The sequence below is a fragment of the Tamandua tetradactyla genome, chromosome 3 (assembly GCF_023851605.1).
Source record: "Tamandua tetradactyla isolate mTamTet1 chromosome 3, mTamTet1.pri, whole genome shotgun sequence".
NCBI lineage: Eukaryota > Metazoa > Chordata > Mammalia > Pilosa > Myrmecophagidae > Tamandua > Tamandua tetradactyla.
The window spans coordinates 168984954-168990953 of NC_135329.1; the positions used below are offsets into that span (position 1 = coordinate 168984954).

At 36.4% G+C, this 6000-nt stretch overlaps 1 long non-coding RNA gene across 4 annotated transcripts in view; it reads right to left on the reverse strand.

Annotated features, from left to right (window-relative positions):
- LOC143676479 (uncharacterized) overlaps positions 1-5242 on the reverse strand; it is a 134159-nt gene extending 128917 nt beyond the window's left edge. For 3 of the 4 annotated variants that reach the window (XR_013172118.1, XR_013172116.1, XR_013172117.1), the window contains exons 1-3: positions 5132-5242; positions 4328-4473; positions 4170-4226 (exon numbers count right to left, since the gene is read on the reverse strand). This is a non-coding gene — a long non-coding RNA (uncharacterized LOC143676479). Of the gene's footprint in view, positions 1-2060; positions 2131-4169; positions 4227-4327; positions 4474-5131 lie in introns of those variants that run through there. The other variant, XR_013172115.1, reaches the window with a different exon arrangement.
- Between the last annotated feature and the right edge of the window lie 758 nt (positions 5243-6000).

The window sequence follows — 6000 nt, forward strand, 5'->3', positions numbered from 1 at the left end:
AAGAAAGGGGTTACTGTACTGACTGGAGTGATTGATCCAGACTATCAAGGGAAAATAGGACTGCAACTACACAATGGAGGTAAGGGAGAGCTTTCCTGGAATACAGGAGATCACTTATAGCATCTCTTGGTGCTATCATGCCCTATGATTAAAGTCAATGGAAAACTACAACTCAATCCAGACAAGACTACCAATAGACCAGGAACTTCAAGAATGAAGCTTTGGGTCACCCCATCAGGCAAGGAACCATGTCCAGCTGAAGTGCTTGCAAAGGGTAAAGGGAACATGGAATGGGTAGTGGAAGGAACATGTGAGCAGTTCTAGAAACGAGGACTGTGATGGTATGACTATTTCCTCCTTGTTTTGTTATGAGTATGCTTGTATTTGTACCTAAGTCAAATATCTTTTTTCTGTTTATCATAAGTTGTATTGTTCATATTATAGTATTTAAGTTATAGTATATCAAGTTTAAGAGTGAATATCACCTAAGGACTTGCATCCTATTCTGGAGAGGTTTGGTTTGTTTCCTGTTGTACACAGGATAGTTGAATATTGTTTGGTGAAACATGTCTTTTTTTTTTTTGCATGATGTGGTAGTTAGATTCCAGTGTCAACTTGGCTAGGTGAAGGTGCTTAGTTCTATTGCTGTGGACATGAGCCAATGGCATGTGAACCTCATCTGTTGTTGATTATATCTGCAGTCATCTAGGAGGCATGCCTGCTGCAATGAATGATGTTTGATTTAATTGACTGGTGCTTAAATGAGAGATTCAACGTAGCACAGCCCAAGCAGCTCAGCATACCTCATCTCAGCACTCACAGCTCAGCCCAGGCCTTTGGAGATGCAGAAAGAAATCATCCCGGGGAAAGATGTTAGAACCCAGAGGCCTGGAGAGAAGGCCAGCAGAGATCACTCTGTGCCTTCCCACATAAGAAAGAACCTCAGTTGAAAGTTAGCTGCCTTTACTCTGAAGAACTAACTAAATAAATCCCCTTTTATTAAAAGCCAATCCATCTCTGGTGTGTTGCATTCTGGCAGCTAGCAAACTAGAACACAAGGGCAGCACTGGGAATCAAACCTGAGTTTCTGGCATGGCAGGTGAAAACTCTGCCACTGAGGCACCATCACACCACCTAAAATATATGTCCTTTATTGTACTCTATTTAGATATTAAGTATGGTTTAAAGTGATGTGCATAGCTGTCAAGTTGACAAGGGGTGGACTGTGATGGTTGGGTTCAGGTGTCAAATTGACTGGGTGATGGTGCCCAGTTGTCTGGTCAAGCAAGCATTGACCTAACCATTGCTACAAGGATATTTTGTGGCTCTTTGATAAGCCAGAAGGCTGGTTTATTCAATCATCAGTTAATTGATTGCATGTGTGACTGATTACATCTATGATCAACTATAGGCATGTCTTCCACAAATGAGAGAATCTAATCAGTTGGATTTGATCCAATCAGTTGAAGCCTTTTAAATTGAAGAGTCAGCAAGCCTCTCCTGTGGAGTTTGTTGACAGCCTTCATCAGAGCCGCCAGCTAACTGTTCTATGGATTTTGGACTTTGGTGCCCCACGGTTACATGAGACACTTTTATAAATCTCATGTTTACAGATATCTCCTGTTGCTTCTGTTTCTTTAGAGAACCCTGACAATGTGCTTGAAGAAAACGGCAGGAATCCAAATGTGCTAAATAAATACTTTTCATGTATTTCTTTTGGTCTGTATACAGGAACAAATAAAGTGACTCAGCTAGTACAAAAGCGACAACTAAATATTTAGTCACCAGTCTGTAGCTCAACATGTCCAGTTAAATGGATTATCATTCAAGCAAGCAGCTAGCATCTAGTTTAACCAGCATCAAGGGAATTCCTACTACACAAAATGTTCTGGGACATTGTGTCCCTTAGAGAAAAACAACCACAAAACTTGTAGACACAGCTGCCTTTTGAATTTTGCTGTTAACTGGGCCATGCATTTGTTTTTAATCTCTCGTCTTGAACATTTTCATGGAAGTTACACTCTATTGTCTTAAAATTATTTGTAAAATGAGGGTCGGAACATTTCCTGCTGTTTAATTATGCTGTGTTTCAGGTGGTTTAGAATGAAATTTAGTTGGGGTTGCTTATTCCTGAAAATAAAAATAACAAAAATAATCAAACCATTCAAAATTTATATTGGTTAAATAGTAAATTTAGATAAAATGACAGAGGTGAAAATATAAATACTCCCTGCAATTAAATATTCTGCTCTTCATGTATTTCAACTATTATTTTTCCTTGTTCAATTTAGCTTTCATCCTATTGTCTCCTGGTTTAAAATGTAAATTCACCCCAAACCTTTACTTAGGCTCAAACCTTACTGAATCCTCTTCTGCCAGCCTAAAGTACTTCACTTTTAAGGTCTAGAAGGGAAAGCTTAACACCTCAACCTTGCGTTTTAATTATTTGTTTTGTTTCCTTAATTCCCCTGCCAATGGAAGCTTATCTAGAAGAAAGCATTTATCTGTGATCTTATTGTTTCTATGTAGCTTGTTTATCCCTCTTGGGAAGAGTAGCTGCTTCTCTTCTAAGGACTTCTAAGTCTCTGTACAGAGTCCCTGTTACCGCAAAGAAGACCACAGATACAAAAGTTGGTTATAATTTAGGAAGAGATTTATACCCTTAATCACCTTCTTGTCATGCACATCTCCCTCATTTGGAGATCACTCTCATAGCCTTGACTAATTACATTGTACAAAACCACTAAAGATATTAATTTAATGAACCCCACTATTCTTAGTCACTTGAAGGGGCTTTGCCTTTTTTTTTAACAAGTATCTGAACAAAATAGTTTGGAAGAATTTAAATCCAATTTTAAAGTATGTTACTTTGCCTAGTTTGTCAAATTAAAATTCTACCTAGGCATTTTAACTTCTTAAAAATAACTTATCTTCACATAAGTATTTATAGACCACAGGGAATAAGTAATGCTTTTTTTAAATTTAACCGCTAGCAGGGGATTTTCAACCCCTCAACCCCCCAACCAACCTCATTTAGCCTATCTCCTGTATCCATCAACTCTTTTTACTCCCCAGCCGTTGTTCTTATGGTGATATTATGGCCCCCTGTGGCAGCAAATGCAACTATGTATGTTGAATGGCAGATGAGGTCAAGACAAAAATTTCTATTTGGGAATCCCACTTCTTTCCAGCAAAACGCACAGCATTATGAGAGTCCTGTATGCCAAAGGCTCCAGAAGATTGAGATGGCCTTTTCTGCTTTCAAGGTTTGACCCTGGTCTCACTTGAAAAGCAGAGGATGTCCCCATATTCTGTATGGCATAATTCCAATTAGACTAAGGGCAGTGGTCAGCCTTCTAAAGAGTGTGTCCATCATCTAGAATAAGGAAAAGTTGTTGCCAGAAAACAAACAAAAAACCAATCTTAAAAATCCTAGTTGAATGCAATAGACTATAATCTCCTTAAAGATACCCTCAAGTTTTGATTCATCGTTATGTCTCTCACAGCATCTAATACATGTAGAAGGTAAAAATACATGTGAAGTAAACAGATAGAATTGAAGAATCATAGTATTTTTTTTAATATACAGAGCAAACAGTGGTGATACCTGACTTTGGAAACATAGCTATGACAAAAGAGTAGAAGGTAAAGATTCAGGAAGTGAAAAATTGCATTTTTTAATTTTAAAAATATGGAAACAGAAATATTATCTATTTCACATTCTTTATATAAAGCATCTTGTTATTTTCAAAATGCACACACACAACAAATAGCATTCAGGGAGTAAAAAAAGCTTCATGTAGTAGTTCTATTGACTTGTGTATACTGATTACGCTTGAAAAAAATGCATTCACATACACTCACATTTTAAAGCCCATAGATCAAAAATGTCATAAAGGTCACCATAAATTAAAGATGTCACCAGAATTTCTGGCTCCTTTGCTGCCTTCTCATGAAGAAAAATTGTGTTTTTAAATTTTCTTAATGAAGTTACATTTATCATTTTCCTGCTCCCTTTTCTGTTCTCAATACAATGCTGTCATCTTTAGAGCTGATGTCAATGAACTTGAATTTTTCTTAAGTCTGACTTCCAACTAAGTGAGATGAATGAAATCAATATTCTTCCCTTTACAAGTGAAATGAGTTTAGCAGCGTATGTGGTACTGTACCTTCCTCTCCTTTTTTCCCCTTTGTACTGCAATCCATCAATGTATCACTCTTGACACCTGAATGAACACATTTTAATATGAGATTTCAAGCAACAATCCTTTCTAAATGTAATAAAATATTTCTGTCTTTGTTCTTAAAAACCAACACCCAGACTTACCTTCTTTGCTCCTTCACAAGAATTTATTTCTATTACTTTTACAAAATTCTTAGTATTCACAAGCGATTAGACAGATCCTTGAGTTCATGAAGTATCTGATTTCTACGTACAAAAGCCCAAATGCTATTCACTTCTCAGGGCTGATTCTGAAAAAAAAAAGAAAAGGTGTTTCAGAAAAGGGATTTCAGATTCAAGGCCACCATGCTCCATGGTTTTGCCCTGTATCACAAAGTACCTTCTTGCTATTATTCATAAGCCTTCAATTAGTTCAAGAATTCCCTCTGCAATATGTGTCCTTATAGGAAAGAAGTAACTTTATTAGATTCCTTCGTGATGTCTTTGTGCATCACAAAAAAAAACTGTGTATTTGTGTTGCTTTTTCTTTTAACATTTTCAATCCTGTTAATCATGATTATTGACGACTTCTTCTAAATCGCACTCCAATTACAATTTTTATTACAATGGGTGATGATTTAAGCAGGTGATAAAGGAAAAGAAGAATCCAGTAGGGAAATGTTAATTCATGCTGATAAAGGGAGAAAAAAAATCATCTTTAATTTTGATATATTAATATTGCTACATATTTAGGTGCTGGTGAGAAAGAGTTATATATTGTGTAGTACTTATAAGAAGGAAAATCTGAAAGGATTAAAGACTAGACATTTATTACATCAATGAATAGATGTACTTGAACCAAACCATTAGGAAATATTCTGGATGTTAAATTAGTACATTTGGGAACATACCAATAAATCCAAATTAGATAAGAAGACAGAGTGTACGGAATCTCTAAATTACTGTTACCTTAGGGTGAGATGAGCCAAGAAAACAGGTGAGTTTCAGTCAAATGGAAAAGAGGGCTTGACCAAGACAGAAGTTGTCAGGCACCACTACCAATTATGATTCACCATACCCCTCCCACTCCTACTCTGACCTCATAATATTCACAATAATGTGAAAAACAACAAGGAAGGAAGTAAACACTAATAGGTAAATAGTTGCAGAAACCCATGCTCTAATCGGTTTCAGTTAGGAGGAAAATCTGCAGAGTCATTTGAAAAGGATTTATACAGCGGAAAAAGGAGAAATCAAAATGGGGCAGACTTGTGTGAATACTAAAAAGATTATATTGAGCCCTCTAATTTGGGTGCTTCTGGATTACCTTTCAGACTTCTTGTATCTCTCAGTGTAGTCAATGCTGATAAATAATTGTGTATACATGTTTCTTCACCTACTGTAAACTACTACATGAGGGGAAAGAAAGACTGTTCATTCTCCAAGTTTGGTGAACACTTAAACTGAGGTGAGATGCTAAGGACTGTGATTGCCTGTTGTATGGATTACTTTTCCTGGCACTTGCTGCCACAAATAAAGGTTGACTATACCCAGGGTTAGGATACATGGCAGGAAGATAATAATAAAATTACAAAACCTTCATACCCAAAACACAGTGAAAGAAACCATAAAATAATCAGTGACAAAAAACAAACAATAGAGTAAAGAAAGAACTGATTGGCACATCTAGCAAAAAAAGGGGCAGAGATCTCTTACCATGAACTTTGAAAGTGATAATCCAGAGAATTGTGGATTAATTCTATGCAAACAAATTTAAAATTCTGGTCAAAATGGTTGATTTAAATACAAATCCTTGACAACTGCATCTAAACATTCAT